At 33.6% G+C, this 14935-nt stretch overlaps 1 pseudogene across 1 annotated transcript; it reads left to right on the top strand.

The window, feature by feature from the left end:
• The first annotated feature begins 241 nt into the window (after window positions 1-241).
• Window positions 242-1738, top strand: LOC104657544 (annotated as a pseudogene). The gene has a single exon (XR_747303.2). The product of XR_747303.2 is annotated as a lupus La protein pseudogene (transcript).
• The last annotated feature ends 13197 nt before the right edge of the window (window positions 1739-14935 follow it).

The raw sequence follows: 14935 nt of genomic DNA, 5'->3' as shown, positions 1-14935 counted from the left end.
ATGACATCTGAACATACAGTGAATTGCATTACAGGAGAGGAACTCTGAGCTCAGAATATAAATATGTTATAAAAGGTCAGTAAGCAAGCCTGAACATTGCTCCAGAGAGAAACACTATTTCTATCTGCCAAACTTATTACAAAATAAATAAATAAATAAATAAATAAATAAATAAATAAATAAATAAAGCTTGAAAAGATAGTCCAGAACTGAAAAACAAAATGAAACAAAACGGAGCGCTTTAGGCCGGCCGGCGGAGCTGGGAAGTGGAGTCGTTGCTGTTGCTGTGTGTGAGCCTGTGGCGCGGCTCTGTGGGCCGGAACCTTAAAGATAGCCACAATGGCTGAAAATGGTGATAATGAAAAGATGGCTGCCCTGGAGGCCAAAATCTGTCATCAAATTGAGGTTGAACCGTCTAACAACAGACTTTAATGTAATTGTGGAAGCACTGAGCAAATCCAAGGCAGAACTCATGGAAATCAGTGAAGATAAAACTAAAATCAGAAGGTCTCCAAGCAAACCCCTACCTGAAGTGACTGATGAGTATAAAAATGATGTAAAAAACAGATCTGTTTATATTAAAGGCTTCCCAACTGATGCAACTCTTGATGACATAAAAGAATGGTTAGAAGATAAAGGTCAAGTACTAAACATTCAGATGAGAAGAACATTGCATAAAGCATTTAAGGGATCAATTTTTGTTGTGTTTGATAGTATTGAATCTGCTAAGAAGTTTGTAGAGACCCCTGACCAGAAGTACAAAGAAACAGACCTGCTAATACTTTTCAAGGATGATTACTTTGCCAAAAAAAATGAAGAAAGAAAACAAAACAAAGTGGAAGCTAAATTAAGAGCTAAACAAGAGCAAGAAGCAAAACAAAAGTTAGAAAAAGATGCTGAAATGAAATCTCTAGAAGAAAAGATTGGATGCTTGCTGAAATTTTCAGGTGATTTAGATGATCAGACCTGTAGAGAAGATTTACACATACTTTTCTCAAATCATGGTGAAATAAAATGGATAGACTTCGTCAGAGGAGCAAAAGAGGGGATAATTCTATTTAAAGAAAAAGCCAAGGAAGCTTTGGGTAAAGCCAAAGATGCAAATAATGGTAACCTACAATTAAGGAACAAAGAAGTGACTTGGGAAGTACTAGAAGGAGAGGTGGAAAAAGAAGCACTGAAAAAAATAATAGAAGACCAACAAGAATCCCTAAACAAATGGAAGTCAAAAGGTCGTAGATTTAAAGGAAAAGGAAAGGGTAATAAAGCTGCCCAGGCTGGGTTTGGTAAAGGAAAAGTACAGTTTCAGGGCAAGAAAACGAAATTTGCTAGTGATGATGAACATGATGAAAATGGTGCAACTGGACCTGTGAAAAGAGCAAGAGAAGAAACAGACAAAGAAAAACCTGCATCCAAACAACAGAAAACAGAAAATGGTGCTGGAGACCAGTAGTTTAGTAAATCAATTTTTTATTCATTTTAAATAGGTTTTAAACTACTTTTGTTTGCAAGGGCTTTTAAAAGGAAAACCGAATTAGGTCCACTTCAATGTCCACCTGTGAGAAAGGAAAATTTTTTGTTGTTGTTTAACTTGTCTTTTTGTTACGCAAATGTATAGTTCTGTTTGTGTTATTTCAGACGATTCAAATATCAAAAGGAAGATTCTTCCATTAAATTGCCTTTGTAATATGAGAATGTATTAGTACAAACTAATAAAATATATACTGTATGAAAAGAGAAAAAAAAAAATGAAACAAAACAACAGTCCTTGCCTGTGCTTGCAAGACAAACGTGCCTAAATGCAAAATGTCAAAAGACATATAAAGGTTGTTTGGATAAGTCACTATCGAACACTGTTGCAAGGGTCTTTCATATAACTAATCTGTAGAGTCATATTTATCATAAATAAATGCCTTATACTATTTAATTGGATGATCTTTGATAGTATGTTAATAGATGTTTAAGAATATGTAGAGCAGAAACCTAATTATGTAAAGTCTTAGTGATAGGGAAGAAAAAAGTATTAAAATTTAAGATGAGGGACGATCTACTTCTAGTGGAAATTGTCAAATAAAAATTATTGTAAGACAATATTCCAAAATAGAAATAGAAAGATATTTGGGGAAAGTAGGTTACATTCGCCTGCATATTGTGAGACTACATTAAGAAATTAAGTTGAAAAGTGTTTAGTAAAATTAAACTAAAGATATTTTTAACTCGTTTTTCCTTTGTCCTTGGAAATTCAGTTGATTTCAAGCATGTACTAAAGGAGAGAGGTATTTTTTTTCCATGGAGAAACCCAGAAGACACCAACTTGACCAAGTGATCAAGGTTAAGGTCAATGCATCACTGCTTATTGACATCGAGTAACTCCTATTGGACACACTAAGAAAGGCACATCACTTCTGTGTTCCTGCCAAAAAGGCATATGCTTACTCTAACGATGAAAATGCATCAGACAAATCTAAATTGTACAAAACAACAGACTAGTTTTCTCCAAAAGTGTGAAGGTCGTGAAAGGCAGGGAAAGATTCAGAAACTGCCACAAGTTGGAGAAAACGAGGTGGAAGCAATAATATGGAATGCTGGATTGGATCCTGAAAGAGAAAAATGTATTACTATATGCGTTAGTGAATACTGAATAAAGAATGCATTTTAGTTACTAATATGCACTCATATTTAATTCTTAGTTCTGTTAATTGTATTGTGGCTAAATAAATGTCAACATTACAGGAAGTGGGTGAGAAGCATATAGGGACGCTCCTTACTCTTTTTTTATGGTTTTTGTTTTCCTTTCTTCTGTAAGTCTAAAAAAATTAAGTATATGAAACCAGAACAAAAATATGAAAAATAAACCATTTTTTACATATATACCAGTCTTATGTATCCTGAGGTATTATAGTAGATTATTAATTTAATGGATGCCCCCAATGAGTCATACCTTCCTGTATCTATACTTTTACACATTGACTAAGGTTTTGGCCATGTGATTTGGCTTGGCCAATGACAAAAAAAAAAAAAAAAAAAAAAAAAAAAACGAGGCAAGTAGAAAATTAATGAGCAACTAAGCATCAGGATTTGCTTCTAGAATGCTGTTACTGCTATATTCTCCTACAGGCTAACCTGCTGGCTGGGCCAATAAAAGAAGAATAAGTCATCCAAACAGCAGCCACAACTAACCACCAGAAATGTGAGTGAGACTTTCGTGGGTCATCCAGCCCCAGTTAAGCTACCAGATACCTAAAACTATAAGCAAGACGAAAGACAAGACCAGCAGAAATACCAGCCAGATGATCCACCAACATTGCAACGTGTGAGCAAATAACTCATTGTTTTAAACTGTAGATATAGATGTTATTTCTTGTGAAAACTACTCAACTGTGTACCTACTTTGGTGTTTCTCTATGCTGAATAAAGTGAATGTAACAAGCAATATTTTCTCTTTAAACAGATATGCATCAGTTGTAGTCTAACATAATTAATGTCATAATAATAGCCATGGCCTCTTACATAGCTTGTATGCACAAGGAGTTTCTGTTCTCTACTTCTATCAAAAAGAAGGTGAGTAGTATCACTAAGCAATGGATTACTTCTTATAGGTGTCTGTTCATGTAGGAGGAAATAGTTCATCACTGTGAATGAGGAATGGACGGTGTCTGTTTGACTATTGTCTGCTTGTACTGACAGATGCTCTACTTTATTCAGTACAAACCTCTGGCTATAAAAGGAATGGTAATTTAATGGAATATTCAAAGTTGTTGCTTAAAGGTGTGACCTTTTACCGGGCACAGTGACTCACGCCTATAATCCCAGCACTTTGGGAGGCCAAGGCGGATGGATCACCTGAGGTCAGGAGTTTGAGACCAGCCTGATCAACATAGAGAAACCCCTTCTCTACTAAAAATACAAAATTGGCTGGGAGTGATGGAGCATGCCTGTAATCCCAGCTACTCAGGAGGCTGAGGCAGGAGAATTGCTTGAACCCAGGAGGTGGAGGTTGTGGCAAGCTGAGATCATGCGATCGCACTCCAGCCGGGGCAATGAGAACAAAACTCTGTCAAAAGAAAAAAAAAAAAAAAAAACAGATTAAGGCATATTAAGGCATATCTTAATCTTTCGGTCAATTATTTTCTCTGGATTTATAAAATCTCTGAAGTATAACACCTACCTAAAAGTGTTTCTGAAGCTTCAGTCTCTTCTTACAATTGTGCAAAATGCTTCTGACAGGCTCTGATTCAAGGTAATAATGATGTTTCTGAAAGGAAGCAGAGACAGCTCCTATCTTCTGAGTATAACTTTAAGGTATTCCTATTGTTGCTCTTTTAACCCCATGTCTTTATTGATCAATGTCAGTCTTCGTTAGATCCTCTTTGCCAGGAACTCTTAGATCCCCCTGAAGCCCACAGCTCAAGAAGACTGCAGGTGCTTCCATCATAAAGTCATTCTGTCTTCTCCTAAGGACACAGATAATTAGACATTGGACACTTCCCTGAGGCATTCTTAATATATATTTTTTAATTACCAACTTCTCTTCTTCCTTTCCTTTTAAATGTGTTTTTGCTTTGAGGGATGCTGCCATGCTGATACAGATAATGAATTGTAAACAATTCTTTTGTTTTTCAAGGTGGTGTTTCAAATGCTTCACTCTTTTGATGAAAAAAAATTGTTTGATAAAAATATAAAAAGAGTAGAAGTGAAAAATAAATTCATAATTATTCACAGATGATATATTATATATTAAAAATTCAAAATCTATTGATACATTATAATTAAGATGCAAATTTATCAAAATTCTTAAGTGCAATATTAATATACATAAATAGATCAACAGTATTTACTATAAACTATCAACAACAATTTGGAAAATGAAATACTAGATGATGCCAAGCTTCAAAGATTATCAAATGCAAAGCTACAATGAAACACTATTACATAAACATTAGAATTTAGGAAAATATAAACATCAAATGTTGTTAAAGGTTAGGAACAACCAGAACTTTCATACATTTTTGATTGGAGATAAAGTGTCAGAACTAATTGGGAAATCTCCTGTGAAATCACTTAGATATTTAATTACACCTTTGTTGCCACATATTGTGCTATTTTCTTGAACTGCATTTTGCACTTTTTTTGAAAATTAGTGTTTTACTTGTCTAAGTGTTGTACTATCAAATAGAGAATGTCAATTTCTAAAAGAAGGGGCTCCATATGGTACTTGTTCATGTTCCTGATGGTACCTCATATTGGCAGGGTCTCATTCATAGGGTTCCTTGAAAGGATGTCAGGTGAATCTTTGAATATTACAAAATATGAATTATTAACTAAGGAGGAGTACCTGGTCATTGACTACACTATTTTAACCCCCTAACTAATATAATCTAGCAGCAGTGTAAAGAAAAATGTTGCATCATATGACCCAGGGTTTGAGACCTATAGATTCTGTGTGAATTTAGATTAATTCTCTTAGCTTTTCTGCATCTCTGAATCTTCATAGAAACAAGAAGATTATAAAATCTCAGATTGTGATAGTGATGATAAAATAAGATAATGTTTATGAACTAAACAAAAAATCACAGTATTAGACAAATGCAATAAAGATATAAGTTATTGCTTATTAGGGCACACGGCACTGCTGTTTTACAGAGACTATATAGAGCTAATATAAAAATTTTAAGTGTCATTATTACGTATATTAAAAGAGTTAATATTCATTAATTTTTATTATAATGCTCATTCAAATCAGTTAGATAATTTGCTTCCCTTAATTCAAAGAAGCAATATATGACAAGAGAGGATACTGAGGAGAGCTGTTTATGAGACTCCTTTTTTCTATTAAGTCCACACAGGTCTTGGGAAAGTCTGACATTACTGGACAAAAATTTCAGCTTCTGTACAATGAGATGGTTAGGCCAGACATCATCTCTTAATTTATTTCTTATTTAACTCTTTTTGATACTTAGGAAAGAGCAGAGAGACACTAATCAATTTATTTTCTGCCATTTTTTCTCTTTAATTATCTCTCTGTTTCCTAACTTCCCTTCCCCCATACGAATGTGAATTACATTGGGTCCTGAATATTCCTTTTAGCACTGGTCATTTCTTCCACTCAATAGGAGAATGAGTGGTCCCCACAGTCAGAATATAAGGAAGAGAAAATAGTGTTCCTAGTATTTAGAATTAGAAATATAATTATCATACAAACATAATTTCCAACATTCTCATTATTTTCTAGGTGTAAGTACATTGTCAGAAGAAAGAGCTGTCATCCAGGAACTGGAGGACATTATGGTAAGTGAAATAAGCCAGGAACAGAAAGTTAAAAACAACATGTTCTCACTCATATGTAGAAGCTAAAAAAAGTTGATCTCATAGAAGTAAAAAGTAGAACAGAAGATATGAGATGCTGGGAAGGGGAAGGTAGGGGATAGGGAGAGATTTGTTAAAAGTTATAAAATTACAGCCAAATAGGAGGAATGAATTCTAGTGTTCTATACCATTGTAGGATGATCATAGTTAACAATAATATATAGTTTATAATAGCTAGAAGGAGAATATTGAATGTACCCAACACAAATAAATGACAAATGTTTGAGATGATGGATATGCTAATTGCCCTTATCAGATCAATATACATTACATTATTGAAACATCACTGTGTAACTCATGAATATGTACAATTATTGTTAATTTAAAAATTAAATTTTAAAACAGGAAATTTTTAAAAAAGAAAAAATTGCCATCAATTTCCAAAGCCCAAATTCTGCACCATTGTATGGGGTGTGTAAATATATATAAATATATACACACATATATAAATATATAGTTACATACATTTATAATTTATATATTATATAGTATATGTGTATATAAAATATATACTTATATATAATATAAAATATATCTGTACACTCATATAGGGAAATATATAATTATATATCCACACTCCTATGAGGAAGTCATATTTTAGGTTGAAACCACTAATTAACAAGTAAGAAATTTGCTCAGAAGTTTCCAGCTACATAAGCTACCACTGGCTTTCTGACAAACACAAAAATATACACAAAAAAACAAAAGCAAAGCAGCTTTATTGGTATTTTCTTACAAGCACTATTAAGGATGGATTAATATGCTGCTATAATATGATGCTGTGGGCCAAAATTTTTTGTGAAATTTTTCTTAACTGGTCACATTAAAAAATGAATTGAAACTCATACTATTTAACAAAAAGTGGCAAATAAGAGAACCCTTCACATAAGTAAATTGTACCCTAATGAATTTTAGTAGATAAGTATATCTGATGTATAAGAATGCTTGTGATTTTTGAACATTGATTTTGTATCCTGAGACTTTGCCAAAGTTGCTTATCAGCTGAAGGAGATTTGGGGCTGAGATGATGGGGTTTTCTAAATAAACAATCATGTCATCTGCAAACAGGGACAATTTGACTTCTTCTTTTCCTAACTGGATACCCTTGATTTCTTTCTCTTGCCTGATTGCCCTAGCCCAGAACTTCCAACACTATGTTGAATAGAAGTGGTGAGAGAGGGCATCCCTGTCTTGTGCTAGTTTTCAAAGGGAATGCTTCCAGTTTTTGCCCATTCAGTATGATATTGGCTGTGGGTCTGTCATAAATAGCTCTCATTATTTTGAGATACGTCCCTTCAATACCAAATTTATTGAGAGCTTTTAGCATGAAGCACTGCTGAATTTTGTCAAAGGCCTATTCTGCGTCTATTGAGATAATGTGTTTTTTGTCTTTGGTTCTGTTTATATGCTGGATTACATTTATTGATTTGCGTATGTTGAACCAGCCTTGCATCCCAGGGATGAAGCCCACTTGATCATGGTGGATAAGCTTTTTGATGTGCTGCTGGATTCAGTTTGCCAGTATTTTATTGAGGATTTTTGCATCGATGTTCATCAGGGATATTGGTCTAAAATTTTCTTTTTTTGTTGTGTCTCTGCCAGGCTTTGGTATCAGGATGATGTTGGCCTCATAAAATGAGTTAGGGAGGATTCCCTCTTTTTCTATTGGTTGGAATAGTTTCAGAAGGAATGGTACCAGCTCCTCCTTGTACCTCTGGTAGAATTCGGCTGTGAATCCATCTGGTCCTGGACTTTTTTTGGTTGGTAGGCTATTAATTATTGCCTCAATTTCAGAACCTGTTATTGGTCTATTAAGGGATTCAGCTTCTTCCTGGTTTAGTCTTGGGAGAGTGTAAGTGTCCAGGAATTTATCCATTTCTTCTAGGTTTTCTAGTTTATTGGTGTAGGGGTGTTTACAGTATTCTCTGATGGTAGTTTGTATTTCTGTGGGGTGGGGTACTAAGCACAAAAATGTGTTTGTGATAACACATGTATTTTTCCTTCATGCATATAAGTTTGAAACAAATTTGAAGACAAAAGTTCCTCTTCATGTATAGAAACTAGAACCTGTTAACTGGATACCTAATTTTTAACATGGTTTCTTTGTTTTACAGAGAAATATTTTATATACAAGATGGTTAAATAGGTAAATGACTGGTGTCTATGTGACATCTCTCTGAAATTTCATCCACAAATCTAATTGGAATGTCCTTTTTGAATTAATCACTTGCTTTTTTACCTTTTACTATAAAACTTAATTTGTTATTTAGTCACAGCCATTATTAAATATAATATGTGCGATTATGAAATATTCTTATAGGACTACCAGACAGTGAAGGGGACCCAACAATAACTTGCTGAATGTTTGAATAAATGTTAAAGAAAGTATGCAATTATTTTATCTAAGAGTAGAGAAGAGACACTCAGGAAATGAATATTATTTATTTCTTATTTAATTTAGTGCATCATTGTTATTTACATCCTGAGAGAGGCTTTGTTTATCGATATTTGACTGTCTGCTTCTGATATAAGTCCAGAAATTTTGTATAATAATGTAAAAACTTAAATATTTCTATCTTGTCAAAAATACTCAACTTAGTTCACCTGGCTGAGATAACTTTCCCTCTTCTCTCTTTCAAGTGATAGACTCAATCCTTTATTCCCTTTTTTTCAGAGAATCATATTCTCTGAGAATCATATTTCAGAAAATCAACAACTCTTTTTGTTAGCCTTGAAGATGATAAAACTACATTTATTGCATGCTAATAAAGTTAGAGACATCACAAAATCCTACTTATAATTCATGATTCTCATCAGTTTTTACTCTTGCTTTGCCCTTTGCCTTTTGATTTTGTTTGGTCTGTTTTTGTTTCCCCAACTCACCCCAGTTGCCGAATTACCCAGTGGATCTTTCAAAAAGAAAGAACGTTATATTCTGGGTAATAAAATTTTTACGCATGTAGTACTTTAATATTAAAACGTTTATTCTCGCCAGGGATGCTGGCTCACGCCTGCAATCCTAGCACTTTTGGAGGCTGAGGTGGGCTGATCACGACGTCAGAAGATCGAGACCATTCTGGCTAACGCAGTGAAACCCCCTCTCTACTAAAAATACAAAAAAATTAGCCAGGCGTGGTGGCGGGCGCCTGTATTTCCAGCTACTCGGGAGGCTGAGGCAGGAGAATGGCATGAACCCGGGAGGCGGAGCTTGCAGTGAGTGGAGATCGCGCCACTGCACTCCAGCCTGAGCAACAGAACGAGACTCTGTCTCAAAAAAAAAAAAAAAAAAAAAAAAAAAAAAACAGAAAAACTTTATTTTCATTAATCGCTGAAGTTTGATGCATTCCAGAGTTTTTTAAATATTCCATATTATGGAGACTGTGAAATTATTCTCAAGTTTTTCAACAAATGTACAAGGAAATGGTTTCTCAGTGATGCTTTTTTTTTTTGGCTAATATTCAGACAAATTTAATATATTTTTCTAATAGTATAAAATCGTTCATAAAATTATAATTTCATGGTTTGTTTGTTTGTTTCTTTGTTTTTTGAGACGGAGTCTCACTCCATCGCCCAGGCTGGAGTACAGTGGCACAATCTCAGCTCACTGCAACCTCTGCCTCATAGGTTCAAGCAATTCTCCTGTCTTAGCCTTCGGAGAAGCTGGGACTACAGATGCGCGCCACCACACCTGGCTAATTTTTGTATTTTAGCAGAGACAGGGTTTCACCCTGTTGGTCAGGCTGGTCTCTAACTCCTGACCTCAGGTGATCCACTCGCCTCGGCTTCCGAAAGTGCGGGGATTACAGGCATGAGCCACTGCACCCAGTCAGAATTTCATGTTTTTCTGTGATATACTTTTATGTTGTAGCTATCTTATGTTCCTGATTCACTGATCTGTCACTTATATGCCTCTGAAATCTTGCAAAAACCTACTTATTTCATGTCTTCATATATTCACACATGCATTTATTTGTTCATTCAGTAAGTGCTTATTAGCCAATTACAGAATTGCAGGCTCTGAGCTAATGTGTATAGATAAAATAATAAACAGCAAAGTGTTTATTATTTTCAATGGTAAAATAAGCCTTTATATAAGATATGTTTATATAAAACATTATATAAAACATTTTGCTTTTATATTTGTGTATTTCCTCCAGTCTCTAATTAAAGCATTAAAAGAAACAACCTTGCATAATTTCTTATGACATCCAGGAAGCTCAATATTTTGCAGAAATTCTTTAAACGTTTTTATTCCTGTATTGTGATATACATGATTTGTATTTGGGCACAAATGGTTTTAGGCCAGGACAAGAAAAGATGTCTGTCCACAATTCCGCACTGGAATATGAAGTTCTAATTTTATAAATTACTTTATACTATTAGAAAAAATGTATTAGTTAAATCTGTTTAAATGTCATATGATGTCCATATCAGTAATGAAAACTAACTAGAATTATCAAAACAAGTGGGAAAAATAACAAACTTTCTTTCTTATTCCAAGATTCACTAAAATCTGCTGTAATCAAATATTATATTGTGGGGAAACATAAAAACATACATAAATAGAAGAGATAGCCCATTTTTATTAGTAACAAAAGTTGTATATATTTTAGCCAAAATACAAGGCACACAAAAAAGTAACAGAGAGCTGTAAGACAAAGCAACCAACTAAACTAGACTTAGATGTGACACAGAAGTTGTAATAATCTCTTCAGAAAATTTAAAAAACCTATTAATATGTTAAATACAATTATGGAAAAAGTGGATATCACAAAAGATTAGATGTGTGATTACAAATAGACTGGTAGAAACTGTAAATACAAAAGTCAAATGAAAATGTTAGAAGTAAAAAACACAGTAAAAGGGATGAAGCATGCATTCAACAAGCTCATCAACCAACTCAACACATGAGTAAAGAACATGTAAACTTATCCCTTCAGATCAGGATCAAGGCAATGATGATCTCTCTCACTAGTTTCAAAAGTCCTAGTAAGTTAAATAAAACGAGACAAAGAAATAATCATAGAGAATAAAAATGGTAAAATAAGTCTACTTATATAAGCAAGATATTTGCATATGTATTCATAGTCTATAGATCTATAACAAAATCTCCAGATTTAGTAAAATAATTTTGGAATGTTCCAGGGTACTAGTTCAATTACATATTTGCATAATGGGCATGAACAACTGGAATTTTTTTTTTTTATTTTAACTTAATTTAATTTTTAGAGGTGGGGTTCTGTGTTGCCTGGGCTAGACTCAAACTCCCTCCTGGGCCCAAGTGAGCCTTTTGCCTCAGTGTCCCAAGAAGTTGGGACTACAGGCACATGGAAATTAATTTTTAAAGTAATAGTTACAATAGCATCAGGAAAAATAAAATTTGTAGGTATAAAGTTAACAAAAATAGATACAGGATTTGCATGTTATCTACAAATGCTGAATAAGAAATCAAAATTGTATTAGTAAATGAAGACATCAATTTCATGGAATGGAATATTCACTATTTTTATAATGTTTATTATTCTCTAATTGACCTATAGAATGAATGCAAACCCAATCTAATTCCCTGTATGTACTTTTGTTGTATTGACTAGCTTATGCTAATTTTATATAGAAAGGGACAGCATAGATAATTACGAAAACAAGTGGAACAAAGTAAAACAAAGTTGGGGGATTTACTAAAATCTGTTGTATTGGGAAAGGCAGTACCTGTCCTAGGTTTAGATTTAGTGAGAAAGTATCTTACTGTTTCAGACTCAATGAGTATGGCTTTGTTCTGCTTAAGCATTGTGTTTCAGTGGCCCTCAGGCATGCCCCTAGTTTTTGATATTTCAGACTTCCCGGAGGAGGTGTCAAGATCCCTCTACCGCAGCACTAATGGGGTGCTCATAGGCCAGTTTCCCTGCATTGTCTTCCAGGAGGGACTGTGATGGCAGATGTCCACTATTGAAACTGATCTTGCTCTGTATCTTTTTGTGAGGAAAGTAATGTTCCACCAAGTACTTGACTTGTGTTTTGTTGGTAACTCCAATACCAGGAGACAGTGGGCAGAAGTATCTGCATTTCTATTCCTGGTGGCTTGTATTGTGATGATCTTCATTATCCTCCATATTGTGAGAGTCCTCTTCTGGCATTAGTAACTGGTACACAGTGCTCTACTCTACATGTGTTATCATGTTCTGGGCAAAATAACAACATAGAACCGATTAGAGAGCACATAAATAGACACATAACATATAGTGTGCTATTCATTAATAACAATGCAAAAGAAATTCACTAGAGAAAGTTTCGTTCACTCAACCAGTGGTGCTTAACTAACTGGAACTTCAATACATACATCTAAACTTATGCAAACTGTTAAATCAATATGAATGATAGACTGAAATCTAAAACTTAAAACTGTAATTCATGAATTATATAATATATAGAAAAAATCTTCATAGCCATATATTAGAAAAAAGGTTTGTTTTGTGTCACAGTACCCTTTACAAGAAAAATATAAATTGGACTTATTCAAAATTAGAAACTAGTTTTTCATGAATAAGTGAACTAAATCCTGTTAAGTGAATGAAAAGAAAAACCATGCATTGTCTAGTAAAAGGAATCAGAGATTCCTGAAGTGGTTGATTCACCTGATAATTAGGAGCATCTTGTGCTGTATGAGAATAAGAAAATATTCAAAAAAGTCTGGAGATACGCTTAAATGGCACAGAAAACAACCTAAAAAAGCTCCTATGGGCTAACATTAGAAAAATTTGAGTAAAAATAAGTAAATAAATAAATGCATTGGATTATGACCCAGAAATGTTCATTAAGTAGTGAATGAAAAAACAAATTGTAGAATCCCTAAACAATAAATTATACACAAAAATCAAAACAATGGGCAACTAATACATAGATAAGGTGGTTAACTGACAACTAATACTGAGTTGGGGAAAGCTTGATGTCAACAGTCCTCTACCATTACAAGAGCCACTGATAAAACAAAAATATCTGGGTATAGAATTGCATAAAAAAAAAAAAAAACATAACCAGTGAGTCATGCTGCTTGGTTCTTGCCCTAAATGCAAAATTTAGCAGTGTCTAACCCAGCTAGGGTCTGGATTATTCAAACCCGCTCCATAGTTAAAAGAAATAGGAACGGATGGAGTATAATAATAGTAATTGATTTTTTAAATAAAATTATCTTGTAGAAATGGAAAAAATGAATAGAATTTAAATTATATTGCACAGCTCTTAGATAATATGTTTACTATAGGTTCATCCAAGTGTTATTAATTGACCATTAAGTGTTCAAGTATTATTAATTGAGTTTCTATTTTGTCTTAGGCATTTTGTAAATTTTTGAGGACATAACAATAAACAATACATATTTCCTTACCTTTACAAGCTTCCCATCTAATTAGAGAGACATAACAGTTTTTCTCTCTCAACCTCATCCCCTTCTTTCTCCCTCACACATACATACACAAACACAAAGATACAATTTTTGACAACCTGCAATGAATTTGAGGAATTCCAAAATCTAATCAAAGTCTCAGCATCTTCTTATCTTCTGAAACACAACTTTGATCCTAGACCATCTTGAAGTTTCTAAGGTTCCTACATGTCCGGTAATATGCGTGAATAAAAATAAAAGCACCCATCTCCCCCTTTATTGCCTAATGAATTCAACACATTCAACAACCAGATTTTAGAGGAAGATAAATTACGTGCAGCTACAAGTTCATTTCAGGGCTGACTGTTGATTGAAACATGAAGGATACATTTTCAAACTCAGTACTGAGAGAGAACTGATTTATGTTACCTCATCAAAAGATAAATAAGGTGAGATTTTACTCATTAATATGACATAGGTTTAATCTCTTTTCTACTTGAGCTGCAAACTATTTCTAGGTCTTAATGAAACTAGTTTAATGATATTTTTAGGATTGCAAATGTATTTTAACTATCAGGATCTAAGTGAATATGATTTTCTAAATTATTGCAATTTCTGGAATTCAGATCTGGTTTTTATATATATACACACATATATATGTATATACATATATGTGTGTATATATATATCTGTATATATGTGTATACACACAGATACACACACATATAATGTATATGTATATATAAACGATAAAGAATATACTGACCTTCCAACTTCTTATAGTTTTTCTTCCTCCAGCAAAGAGAAAGTTGACACATATTAGTCACTATGACTACTAATTAATTATAGTATATACCTGGAACTCATCAATTGTTTTGCCTCATTTGCTTACCCAAATGGCTAAAGTACTGGACTGTCTTCTTTCTTGCAAGATCAAATCTATATTTGATCTTGGATTATTTTTACAAAGTAGTCACAGAGCTCAACAGGATAGCAAAAACTTGCTGAATTTTATATGGACTCTGGTTTATAAGATATCCTGGTCCAGCATTAAAATATCTTGTGGATAGTAATTAAAACTACACAACTTTCTTAGTTTGGAGTTCTAAAATACGCTTTTTGATTGATAGTATCTTAGCAGAGTATGTGCCTTTTATTTTGATATCTGATTTAACCTGATAATAAAAAAGT

The sequence above is a fragment of the Rhinopithecus roxellana genome, chromosome 17 (genome assembly GCF_007565055.1).
Source record: "Rhinopithecus roxellana isolate Shanxi Qingling chromosome 17, ASM756505v1, whole genome shotgun sequence".
Taxonomy (NCBI): Eukaryota; Metazoa; Chordata; class Mammalia; order Primates; family Cercopithecidae; genus Rhinopithecus; species Rhinopithecus roxellana.
This window is presented reverse-complemented; position numbering and strand designations above follow the sequence as displayed.